General features: G+C 37.0%; 1 protein-coding gene across 1 annotated transcript in view; it reads right to left on the bottom strand.

Moving 5' to 3' along the window:
* LOC139708234 (uncharacterized) overlaps positions 1-14,162 on the bottom strand; it is a 33,201-nt gene that overhangs the window by 959 nt on the left and 18,080 nt on the right. The gene's annotated exons all lie outside the window — the stretch shown is intronic.

The raw sequence follows: 14,162 nt of genomic DNA, 5'->3' as shown, positions 1-14,162 counted from the left end.
ATTAGCGCAAATCCTTTTCATTTACGTGAAATCAACACAGGAGGCGAAAACCAATCTTTCAGAAAGATCAACTGGAAGAAATTTGCCTCCTTATGTAATGATCAGTTAACTGTTGATTGTGTTGACAAATTCGAGAAAGACGCCTCTTCAACAACGTTGTTTGAAGAATTTATGGTACGCTTAACCAAAATATTAGGAATATCAAGCTACCGCCCAAAAGACACAAAGCGCAACCCTGTCCCATGGTGGACGAAGGATTGTACGGACAAAATAAAACAGAGAAACAAAATACAGAGAAAGTTAAGGAGACAATGGTCAAAGGCTTTGCAAAACGAATTCATACAAAGGAAAGCAGAAGCCCAGAGGACCATCCGTAAAGCCAAACACGACTACTGGCAGTCCTTCAGTGCGAAACTAAACCGCTTCTCCTCAGTTTCAAAGGTATGGCAAACAATAAAGAGGCTAAACGGAATACCTGTGAAACAAAAAAAAACATGCCTGCTTTACACTCCGAAGAGGACATTATCATCAACGATAAATGCAAAGCACATGTTTTAGGAAAATATTTCGGTAGTGTAGGCGGGAAAGAGGAAAATGATGAGAATTATAAGGATATATGTGAAGTTTGGGGATCGGTGAGGACAGATTCTGACAGCAGTCGTGAATTAGTTTATAATGAACCTTTTCAGTTCCGGGAATTAGAGAGAGCACTTAGTTCAAGAAAAGGCACAACGCCTGGATTGGATGGAATAGGATATGAGGTTTATTGCAAAATGCCCATACATTCTAAAGAACTTTTACTATTAATTTACAATCGAATTTGGGAAACTGGTCTTATACCACAAGCATGCAAACACTCAATTTTGATCCCAATCCTGAAAGCAAATAAACCCCCCACAGAATTGAGTTCTTACCGACCAATTACATCATTACCCTGTTTTATGAAATTATGGTTAAAGAGAGGATAAACTTCTTGGTGGAAAAGAATGATTCATTATCTCCGATACAGAGTGGATTCCGTAAAGGCAGAAGCTGTGTGGATAATATAATTCACCTGGAAAATGAAATACAGAAAAATTTGAAAGTGAGTATTAAAACAGTCGCAGTATTTATTGATCTAGTTAAAGCATATGATAGACTGTGGCCCGAAGCCGTCCTGGTCAAACTGTGGAAGGCAAACATTCGAGGGAATTTGCTACATTTTATAGCAAACATGCTGTCAAAGCGCACCTTGCAGGTGCGTGTGGGCAATGCACTATCTGAAACAATGGAGATGGTTAACGGATTACCCCAAGGAAGCCCTTTGAGCCCCATTCTGTTCAACCTGATGCTCAGGGATATTCCAGTTGGGCCTAACCCCAAAGTCCTATTATACGCCGACGATTGCGTAATATGGCAATCAGGTAACGACATCACCGAGGTTGTGTTATGCTTACAAGGATACTTGAATATACTTAACGAGTGGTTCAAAAGATGGGGCATGCTCATCTCATCCCCCAAAACAGTGCCAATACTGTTTTCAAGATCCAACAAAGAAGAGCATATTTTACTCTATCTAGACAAACAACCACTTATTCAGAGAAAAGAACACCGATATCTCGGAGTTATTTTAGACAAGAGGTTAACGTGGAAATCTCATATACAAGACTTAGCATGTAGAAGTAAAAAGAAAATAAATATACTTAAATGTTTGGCATATGCAAAATGGAGTGGTGGAATAAAGGATTTGATAACAGTATATAAATCCCTTATTCTTTCTTTATTGGATTATGCATGTGAAGCATATGACTCGGCATCTGATTTTGTCAAAAATATACTCAATTCAGTTCAATATCAGGCTCTGACAATATGTTTGGGTAGCAAAGTCGGAACCTCCCTGAGAACTCTCCAAACAGAGTCAGGAGAGATGCCCTTAGATATGCGGAGAAAATTGCTGAGTGCAAGGTATATCAAGAGAATTGAAACAACTCCCGACCACCCCTTGCTGGAAGATGTAGGGGACTGTTGGCAATATAGATTTTATGATAACAAAACTTGTTCAAGTAACTCCTTTGGAAACAGGATAAAGCAGATGAAAGAGGAAGTCTACCTCGATATGCCTGTTGAGCCGGTAACTCCTTTAACTATCCCACTTTGGCATATCCCAAAAGTGAATGTCTCAACTGAGTTAAGGGGATTAATATCGAAGTCAGATAATGCATTGTTTCAAAATCAAATGAGTTTAGAAATTACACAAAAGAAGTGGAGTCACTACTTGCATGTATACACGGACGGATCCAGAAGTCAAACAGGCATAGGGGGAGCTGCTTTTTTCGCACCCTATTACAAATACAGTGAATCGAAAAGACTGCAGGATTTCACGTCATCATATAGGTCGGAACTTGCTGCAATTTTTATGGCATTAACCTGGTTGAGACAACTTAGTAATGTGTATACAGGAGTAGTAATTTTTACTGACAGTTTAAGTGCTCTCCGGGCCCTTGAAACATGTAAATTCGAAGATGCTTTTGTGAAAGAAATACACGTTCTTTCGATGCACCTGCTGTTCAGGGGTATGATAGTACACTTTGAATGGGTGCCCGGCCACTGTGGCATCACGGGCAATGAGACAGTAGATAAAGCGGCAAAAACAGCCCTACAAGAGAAACATATCGGAATCAATAATGGACTCAATAAGATGGAAGTTACATGTGTTTTGAGTAGTTATTTTAATAAGAAGTGGCAAAAAAGATGGGAAGAAACACAGTCCCCTTTAAAAGAAGTACAGAAGTATGTAATTGGAAAATATGAATGCAGATTAAAAAACAGGAAAGAACAAATACTTATTCATCAAGTCCGTATGGGTAATATTGGACTGAATTATGATAATTGGAAAGTAAATTTGCATGAAACAGGCAACTGCCCCTATTGCCCCGAAAAGGAAAATTTAAGTCATTTTTTATATGATTGTCCGAAATATTTGATAGAGAGAGCCATGTTGATCGCAGACATTGGAGGCAAAGATCAACGGGATATCAGAAAAGTATTATCCACAAAAAATGTTGATCATTTGAGGGCATTAATCTCATATGTGAAGAGAACAAGAAGGTTTTCTAAAAGACTTATATAAGTCTTCTAGAGTTATACAGATAATTATCTTTTGTGTTTTATTTAATTTAGATTTGCACACTGCACAACCGGATATTTGCTTATTACATAATGAAAAAAAAATGAATTATTGTAAATTATATGTTTATTTAATGGAAAGTATATATGAAATAATATTATAATTTTGATGTTTATATATCGCATTCGGGAGTCTGCTTGTGCACCATAATTATATGCGTTGGGCAGAGGGTCCTGAGTGCGGCAAATGAGGGATCTAGGTCTGTGTGCGCGACCGAGAAGCCTGCTCAATGTAACGAGCCGGGCTGATCAGAGTTTGCCATCAGCATGCACCAGAACTTATTTGTCCCAACCGTATAACAGCAGACACATAGCGCGCATAAAAATGATAGTAAAAAGTTATAATTTTTTATTGATTTATTATATGTAAAATAATTATATCATAAAGATAAAGGCGTAAATATTCATATTTGAATGACGCGCCTCAAATACAAAAACAACAACAACAACAACAACAAACACTTGGCGGCATAATCGAGTTCGGCGCGTTATCGCCGAGGCATGCAGCAATCAAATTGGACAATGCAACACCAAACCTATACAAGCCAAACGATGTCATGTGAATTTTGTGAAGGAAGGTGAACAAAGCAAGACAAAATCACAGAGGGCCTTTTCTTCGTGCTTAGATGAGGCAAACGATTGGAAAATCTTGGCGGATCTAGACAAGAAACTTGTCTTCCCTCAAATTGTTTTCGTCACCAGCCTACGCCCGGATATCGTGATATGGTCGGAGGAAAAAGGGCAGGTGTTTGTCATTGAACTGACTGTCCCAGATGAAGCAGGCATGCAAAGAGCTCGCGAAAAAAAAACGTGACAAATACGAATACCTCGTTTTGGAGATTCAATAACGGAGATGGAAGGTAGACCTTTGGACTATAGAGGTCGACTGCCGTGGATTCTCCAATGGGTCTTTAGCTTACGTCCTACGACGTCTAGGTTGTGGAACGAGGACTACAAGGAAAGTAGAAGGAGAAGCATGCAGCCGTGCTGAGAGGGCCTCGTTTCACTTGTGGTTGATGAGAAATGAGACTCAGTGGTCCACGCCTACCGATATGACGTCATAATACCTACTTAGAGACAATAACCATGGTGCCCAACAACGCGAGTACAACTGTGGCAACGCGCGTACAACTCTTGCAACGCGCGCGCATGGTTTCATCCAAAGATAGTAGAGATAACAAGATACGAAGGCGCGCGATAACAATGGACACAAAATGGCTACCCTACATGACGATACAAAATAGAGCTAAGTACAAACTCAGTACACCTTCTTCTTCTTCTTCTGATTAAGTCTGCCTCCTTCAATAGACTGAAGATTCTTGCAGACTGGTGCTATTTACATTATAATACAATTTATTTACAGATATTTACAAGCACATAGAAAATTTGACGAAAATACTAGCCACTCAACTGTGATCAACCGTTAGACGGTTTCGAAATGATCCCACAGATGGCGCTGAAACAATTTCTGACGACAGGGAATTCCAGTTCCTTACAGTTCTTGGGAAGAACGAATGGCGATGCGATTCAGTTCTCGAATATGGTACCTGGTAGGAGTGTGGTTGCGAGGCTCTCGTTAACTGAGTAGCCTGTTTGATGATATAGTCCTGTGCTGAAAGAGGAGTGAGATTATTGTGTATTTTGTACATCATAATTAGCCTGTCATTTTCTCTGCGCTGTTCCAGAGTGGTCCAATTAAGTTCTTGTAGCATTTTGGTGACACTCGAGGTGTTATGGTAGCGATTTAAAGTGAATCGCGCAGCTCTTCTCTGGACCATTTCCACTTAGTGGATTAGGTTCTTGGTAGATGGGTCCCAAACTGTGGAAGCATACTCAACAATTGGTCGAACCAACGTTTTGTAAGCTGTGGCTTTAACATCAGATTTTATGCGAAGATTGCGTTTTAAAAATGCAAGCACGTTATTGGCTTTATTGACAGTATTGTTAATGTGTTGGGTCCACTTCAAATCACCTAGGAACATCATTCATTTCCAAAGACAGTGGTATTTTTATTATCTTAAAAAGATTTAAAAATTATAGTCGTAGCTTTTTTTTTTTCGATTAAGGGTATTATTTTGAAGAACGGGATTTTAAAGTAATAAGGATTATTTCGTGGAGGTAAAAATTTGGCAACAACATGATCTCACAATCAAAGACGTTTGATAAACAACAACATCTTCAAAGACAGTGCGTCTCAGGCAAAGACGCCCATCACCTGGGACGCGCTGTCCCTGAAGCCGCTGCTGTTGTTTATCAAGTGTCAAGACAGCACGTCTCAGGTGACGTGCGTAATACGCATGAGGACCGCGCGCTGTCCATTTGTTTTGTACAGGATTAGCGCGCACTTTCGTGTCTTATTAGTTAAGCGTCTTTGGTTTCATCACCTACTCGGATCATTTGAAATGCAGGTTAGTTGAAAAATCCGTTCGGCCAGGAGCAAACGTATTTTGTACGTTTGCTTCAGAAACGGATTTAATTTTACATCTTTTTCGCACCCTGGCCGCTGACGAAGAGTGCGACTACCTGCTTGTACAATTATGACTTGCGAGCTCCTCCGGCAGGAAGGAGTTTCCTGAATTTGCCGTTTTGGTTTTTCATACATAATGGCCTAATTTATTATATCTTTCTTAGACTTTTTATGTTCTAGAATGAAAAAACAACATTTCTGAAAGTTGGTTACAAACATTATTATCACAACACATTGATAGCTCTTTGCAATACTACCCCCTTCAAAACTTTTAATCAACCAAAAGGACCACTTTCGAATTGTAAGAAGCAGTACACAATGTTATCATGACACTCTGCAATATGCATCTTTATTCTCCAAAGCGGGGGGGGGGGGGGGGGGGGGGTCAAAAAGTTTTTGCTAGTTAGTTGCACAGTTTATTCTCTTTACATTGCTCTTACATTGCTCAGCTTTTCATCAGTTGAATAACATCTTTGAATTACAAATTATGACATCAGATGTGGCCCGAGAGATATTATGTTGCTTAAATGTGAGGCACCACGTATTCTTTTGACCATCACATTTGATAGGAATTCGGGCAAAGTAAAAAAAAAAAAAAGAATCAAATATCCTTGCAATGTTTTGACTGTATTATTTACAACTGGGCATCCAATTGAAGTTTGCTCCTTTTTTCTGTGCACCGAAGCAAAAGTGGATTCCGCTTGATATATTGTTCTAATCCTAATTTGATACCGTTGTGACTAGGGCAACTAATTGACAAATTGTTCTTCATACACGAAAATAAACATCGATCCATGAATGCGTATAGAAATTGTCACTTCTAATTCAAATCATGCAGTTGCAATGAAAACAATTCGAATTACGCAAGAATCATTTATTTGAATGAATATGAATGATCACTGACTTTTGGGCGGAAGCTCGGTAGGCCCTATATAGTCTTATGACACCTGATTAAAGCAATCGGGAAGTCATGGGAATAAGAATCCAACCCGAGTATACTAATGACCATAATCTTCATCATGACCATTAGTCTAAGCACTGAATAATCGATATTCATCTGCGTCGATGCATGAGATGCAGTCCCAATTCATCTATCTATCTAATTCATCCTTCGTCTACTTTTGATTTTACACATTTATCTATACTGTATACTGGCTCAAATTACTAGAATTCCCTGAATCATGATGTACAAAAAAGTGTCCTTTATTATTCATTTTAAAATGAGATTGAAATTTCGTCGGCGTTTTCACGAACCGACGCTATTTCGATTTTGGTCAAAATTTTCAAAATCGAGATATTGGTACCAAATGAAAGTGCTTTCAAAACTCTACCAAATCCCAAAATTTTAGATCACAAAATTAATTATTCTTAATTTTATCAAAGAAAGAAAAAAAACACGGTACTCGAAATATCGAGAAATTGAGGAAAAGGGGTTTCACGAACCGACGCAGTAAAGATACGCCGGTTCGTGAAACCCGAATTGCTAGGGTGAAGAGCAATGCGGGTTTTACGAACCGTCGCAGTTGCATTATTTTGAGCTTTGTTCAACTTACTGGCCTAGAATTAGGTTTTGGCCCTAATCCAGATCTCAGAGTGAGAACCAAACCATCTGAAAGATGAATGACGACCTAAGCCAGCCCACTGTCCACGAGTGAAGTGAATGGTAAGCTATAATCCTATTAAAATCATGCTCAAAATAACAGTTTCAGTTGGACTACCATAACCATTAATTGCGGTAGAGTGTAGTCCCATGTATTCAATCGCGTGATGCTTATGAAGCCTAGTCTGTAAACGCCATCCAATTTTAAATTAGATCCCAAATCATATTATTTATAGTTTCTTTTCAACTTATGTCGTTACTTCTGAGACTACTGAGTACTGTAGTCGTAACGTCTGTGTGCAAGACATGCAAGATGTCAAAGTCTCGAAGACACTCGTGGCTATGCCTTGACTTGAGTTGAAAATGAAATCATGAGATTGACAAAGTAGGCCTACTAAACTAAAAAAAAAGTAAAAAGTCTAAAAGTAAAACTCAAAGGAAGAGTAAAGAATAAAGTTAGACATGTTAGACTTTAACTTTCAAGTTTAACTATTAAGTCTAAGTTAAGACTTGTAATGCCAGTTACTAAAACTAAGATCAGCTGAAGTCTAAGACCAAGTCAAATTAACACAGAGTCTATAGTCTAGCTCTAGATCTACATCTAGACTAGTGGTAATAGTAGGTAGAGTCCACCCATTTTTTCCCCCAATTTTTACTTGTCCATTCCTGAAAAAGTTACTGGTCAGTGTCCAACAGTGATTTTTCCTGGTCAGGGACCGTCGGACCAGTGCCAGTGTGCAGCGTTGGTGTAGATGTCATCTATGACAGTATGTGGTCTAGTGATACTACCTAAACACTACGAGTAGTACTCTACAGGTTAGGTGGCTTTCCTGTACAGTGCAGTGTTATAGTATACTTGTGAATTCAGCCCTAGTACCGTACTGTGTGTAGATATGTGACATTATGTCTAACGTTAGTTCGAGTGGAGTACCTTTGAAGCACAGCGGTGGGGCTTTTTTTCCCTAAAACTTGTGAATGCGGCCCAACCAAATGGCGTTTACATATTCACGCGTGATTGATAGTGATACAGTAGCGCTGTCGATTTCCACAGCATCCATACATAATCTTTTGTCCTTTCTTCTTTCCTTTTTTCCCTTTGTTCTTTCACCCTTTTTATTCTTGGAATCGAAGGACTTCTAAGAAATGTCCCTTGACTGATTTAACCAGGACTCTTGAGTCCTGGTAAACCTAACCTAACCGAGTAACCGTTAACATTTGTTAGGCCTAACATAACAGTAACACTGACTTAGCCCTGTATTGACTTTGTCTTTGGCCGACTTACTGAGATGGCGAGTCTAACTCTTTAACGTTAGTCTAAACGTAGTCGTTAGATCTGTCAGTGTCAGTGTCACCGGTTATTGTATATGGTGCCATCTCTAACGTACGTTAACAAGTTGATGTTAGTTATCTATGTCAACTTACTGAGTCAGTAATAGTGGTACTGTCATCCTGTTGGATATCGCCGCAATATCATCCGTGACGTGTTAATTTCGTGTCACAAAGACAAAAGTTGCCAAGATCTAATAGTATTAGATGTCTAGATCTAGATGTAGTCTAGATCTATAATATAAATTTTGTGAACCACTGGTAACTTAAAAGTGAAAGGTCTAGACTTCACTTAGTCTATAATTAGACCAGACATTCATGAGGTAAAGGCCTATTTAGTAGATCTATTCTTATTCTATTTTAACGTCAATTCCTACTAACTCGCCACGTGTTATTCCTAAGGCCAAGGACTTCCGGGTTAGTGATTTTTTTTCTCATAAATACCAAACAGCAGACGTGTTTCATTTGCATTCTTGTGCAGACTTCATGAAAATATGTGCAGTATCAAAGAAATATGATGCACATGACAATGCCAGTGTTTTATAGGTGAATGGTTAATACCTTTAAAAGCTGAATGATAATGTAGAGTCTAGGTCTAATTAAGATGTTACAGTCTCTGATAAGAAACAGGTTTGATTGTCATAGACTGTTTCCCAAATGCAGGTACATGTAGTAATATTCAGCTATTTCAATGCAATGCCTTGTTTACAAATACATGTAGATTTATATTCATGTGAATGATAATTCAATTTCTACATGAGACATACCAAGTGCTAAACATAATATCTTGCATCAGTAAAATGTGTAAATGAAGAGACAATTTGAATATGCATCAAATACGAACAGCAGCATTTTTTGACATTCTTTGATCCTGGATAGGCCTACCATTTTGTTTTATGTTTAATATAAATAGAGCAAAATAATTTCAACTTCAGTTTTGTTGGCTGATTTTTTTTTTCTTCTCAAAATTAAAGTTGTATCTTGTGCCATGATGTTTGATTTTAATCAAAAGTTCTTAATTTCTTTCTTTTCTTTCAGATGACTGGTGCCATGTAGTAGCGAAGAACTGGACTGTCTCAGAAAAGAAAAGGAAAAGTACAGGGTCGTGTACATCACCAACGGATGTGAATACAATGGTAATGTAGAGTCTAGGTCTAATTAAGATGTTAAAGTCTCTGATAATAAACAAGTTTGATTGTCGTAGACTCTTTTCCAAATGCAATTAGTAATATTCAGCTTTTTCAAAGCAATGCCTTGTTTACAAGGACATGCAGATTTATTCATGTGAATAATAATTTAAATTCTACATGAGACTTACTAAGTGCTAGACATAAGATCTTGCATCATTAAAATATGTAAAAGGCGAGACAATTTGAATATGCATCAAAAACAGCAGTATTTTTTTGACATTCTTTGATCTTGTATACCGTTTTGTTTTATGTTTAATATAAATAGAGCAAAATAATTTCAACTACAGTTTAGTTGGCTGATTTCTTTTTCTCAAAATGAAAGTTGTATCTTGTATCATGATGTTTGATTTTAATTGAAAGTTCTTAATTTCTGTCTTTTCTTTCAGATGACTGATGCCACGCAGTAGCGAAGAGCTGGACTGTTTCAGAGAAGAAGAAAAAAGTACAGCATCGTGCTGATCATCAAGGAATGTGAATACAATGGCTTAGGAAAGAAGACAATCTACAGATAGGATAGAAGGGAGAAATTGGGATGAAGGGCAACAACATAAGGACGGTATATCTACAGTGAAATGTGATTGTAAAGTGGAAACATGAAAGGAGATCCTAAGATTGAAGGTGAAAACAAGGCATTCCTTTCTGTGATGTCGTAATTACAATTTTGCTACACTTTAATAACACTACCGAGAGACATTTATATCAAGGAAAGCTTCATGTGGATATGGAATGTTAGATTTTTTTAAGTGTTCATTGGTATGTATTTCATGATAATAAATCTTGAAGGTTTTGTGTGGTAATCATAACCTTGTGATAACTCTTGATAGATTTCTAGGTGCACATTGGCAATATTTAGATGATGCTGTAATCAGATTAAGTTCTATTCTCCTTTATTCTTTTATTTATTATTTTGTTGTCTTCAACCCACTTTGAATGTGTCACGTATGATTCTTATAAACATGGGAACATGCACTCCATGTAAATGATAGGACTTATAACAAATTGACATAATTATTCAACCATCACTAGACAGTTCTGTTATAAGATGTTCTTTATCTAACTAAAATTGTAAATTATGATACGTGTATGTTCCCATGCAAACTCACAACAAAATACAGAAATTTGATTTCTTTTAATAATAATTCATTATGTCTCTAAATTTACAATTAAAGAAAGTGATTGCAATAAGGATGTCAAACATCGTATATTAAAATAATAGATTATTCATTTGTCTCCATCCGTAGTAACGCACGCAACTGCAGTGTGCAGTTTGTAGGCTGCTGTGAAAAAAAAAAATCACAGGCAGCCCAAGCAGGATTCGAACCACGACCTCTGGATTACTAGTCCAGCGTCATAACCACTAGACCACCGGAGTGCCCTGGCGCTACCTTTACACATGAATAATTAAGTATAGAAGGGCTTGGGGGCGCTTCGAAGTTTACTGCTCTTATTAAATATGTACATGCCATTTGCAACTCAACTAAAGATGATTAAACACACTGAAATTCTTACTTTAAATGATATTCATAATCTGTTTTTTTTTCTTTAATAGCTTGGGATGTACACTTTATACACTGTATCGGTCTACATTTCGCCTACAATATGGAATTCTTTACTTCGAGACGTTTGTTTTTAACAAACAAAAAATTAAGAGTCCTTTAAAGATGCTGTAAAACAGTGGTGTTTGTTTGTTTGTTTGTTTTTTGGTGGGGGGGGGGGAGGGGAGTCAAATTAGCCTTGGCCCCTCTCCGCCGTCTTTTTTTTTTTCCTTTAGCTGCATATTTTTTAGTCATCACATGAAAATTCGTCTGCATCCACCCCGTAGTTTTGCTGATGACCTTTCTTTTTAATTATTTTAGCCACACACAATTTTGGCTGAATTTCCCCAACCCTCTTGTGAATTTGCTAGTACATGTACTAAAACACATTCTCAGAATGTGTTTATAGTACTGGTGGATTAAGGATTCACAGGGAGGGGGGGGGGGGTCGGCCAAAATTTCTCTTTTCTCATATGTAACAAGCCTTTGGGGCGAAAGGCTGATATTATGGGCTTTCTACACACATTTTTAGATGCTAATTATTGGTTAACATGAGCATGATCATTTATGTTGTGATTAATTTGTTTCCTTATATATGTATGACTTCTATTAGAGACTTAATTGGCTTGGCACTCCTTACATCGACCTATTTTAGACACCCATTTCCCTCTCTCTCTCGTGCTTTTTCTCTACTGTCCTGTGAATAGTGTAACTACATGTACATGCAGTACCTCTTCTCTTTTGTATGATATACATCAAGTTTTTATCTGAGCATATGGGTGTTGCAGCACTCTCAAGCTTCATGCATATGCAGCAACATCTTTGTGTGGTCATATACATACATGTAGTTATGCTTGATATATTAATTTGAGAATGTTATTCTTTCTCTTGTATATGTTCCGTCCGCACTCTATAGATGTAAATGTACGATGTAAGATTTGGTGTGCATGTTCGAACTGTGTTCCTCTTTTTGTGAACACACAAGAACTGATATAATAATGAACTTGAATTACACATATTCTTGAATCTTGATTCCATCTCCATTTGCCATTAGATATGTATTGATTTATGGAGCTCTTCCACAATTGTTATCCTTCCCATTGTCATTACTCATCTCTGAATAATTCAAATTTGATATTCTATTGAGGACCTATGTTTCTTCGATTACATAATGTACCTCTTCAATATATTGCTGCAAAAGGCATAATAAAACATGACCATTATTATATATTTAAAATGAAGCTTGAAATTCTGATAGTGTCGATATTCATGTATTTTTAGGAGTTTATCAGTTTCGAAGAGTGCATGCAGGATGAGTTTATGTTTTTATATGATCAGGTGCAGCTATCATAGAATCTGTTGAGCAGGAAAGAGAAAGATGGAAAATGAGGAATTATGAGTGAATTCGCATGCGAGCCAAATGACAGTAATGACACTGATAAAAATTGTGACAAAGTAAATGTCACAAATATGTGGAATAATAAGAAATAAAGAAATTAATATATTATTTCAGAGAAAGAAATAACAGAGTGCATGCATGAGTATGAAAGATGAGTAAATACAAGTAATTATTATTGACTGGCACGTCTTTTTCCCAAGATTTAGCGGTATCCTTCATCTTAGAACAAACATTCATAATTATTATGAAGGAAGTGAACTGAATTTGAATTAAAAATAATGTGAAAAAATGAAAAAGTAAGTTAATTAAGTAAAAAAAAAGCAGTAAAAAGTAAAAAATATGAAACACAGTATACCGAATACATGTATTACCAAATGATAGATGTCCAAATGCAAAAGTGTTAAATAATAATATATCCACAAAAAAAGGGGGGGGCAAAGAAATCTTTGGAACGGTCAACCACAGCTATAATAACAATACATGCGTGTACTAAATGAAGATGAAAACAATAACAACACTCTTTTTAGAACAATTAAGAGAAACTGGCTTGTATTATCATCTTAATTATCACTAAATGTATTGTAATCATCACAACAATCATTACATGACAATTAATTTCAATTAATAAGGTTATTGTTGATAAGCAGGTATAGCCCTAATAGTATTTGTATGTAAACACATACGAAAATGAAATAGCGACGGTTCGTAAATACACGCGTATTGCACGTTACCTATTGTACAGGCCCTACAGCGCGGGTCTCACGAACCGGCGTAATACAACTTACGTCGGTTCGTGAGACCCGCGCTTAAGTACATAACCTATGGTGCGCGCAAGAAACGATGGATTTACGAACCGACGCAGTGAGTTTGAAGACAGAAATATCGTAAATTTTTTGAATTCACACTAAAATTACACTATGGATAGGAAGAACAACTTCCACTCTCATCACCCTGTCAAAATTTTCACACACAAGACAGGAAAAGTCATTGAAAACGTTGTCTAAAACTTGTGAGATCTTTAAACGCGATTTTCTCAGAACTGCATTTTCGCTCAAAAACGAAATAGCGTCGGTTCGTGAAAATGCCGACGATTTTCTCTATTGCAAGTTTATGATTCTGCAGAATTTAAGTTGCTTGTTGTTATATATACTTGATGATGGATGCTGGATGAATCTGCATTGCCGCCTATATTATTACCACTTTTGCTCAAATACACTTATAGGGCTAGGATTTGACTCTATATTAGTCTATTTCCGCAATAATTTCTCTATTTTCCTTTTTCTTTTAACGCGGCACAATATTTTTTTTCGACCTATAATCCATTACGATCGCTGTCTGTGTTCATTCCTGTCTGTTCTTTTGTCTTATTGTTAAAGGGGATGGCTAGTAACTGATCAGTGGCTTGTTCCAATCTTTGTGGAATTCATTTAAGAGTACATTATATATCTATTGTAGTGTGAAAATTATCTGCTTCAGAATG

The sequence above is a fragment of the Diadema antillarum genome, unplaced genomic scaffold, assembly GCF_040938485.1.
Source record: "Diadema antillarum isolate AM-2024a unplaced genomic scaffold, OU_Dant_1.0 seq00001321_RagTag, whole genome shotgun sequence".
Classification (NCBI taxonomy): domain Eukaryota; kingdom Metazoa; phylum Echinodermata; class Echinoidea; order Diadematoida; family Diadematidae; genus Diadema; species Diadema antillarum.
Note: the sequence above shows the minus strand (reverse complement) of the source record. Positions and strands in the feature narration are given on the sequence as shown.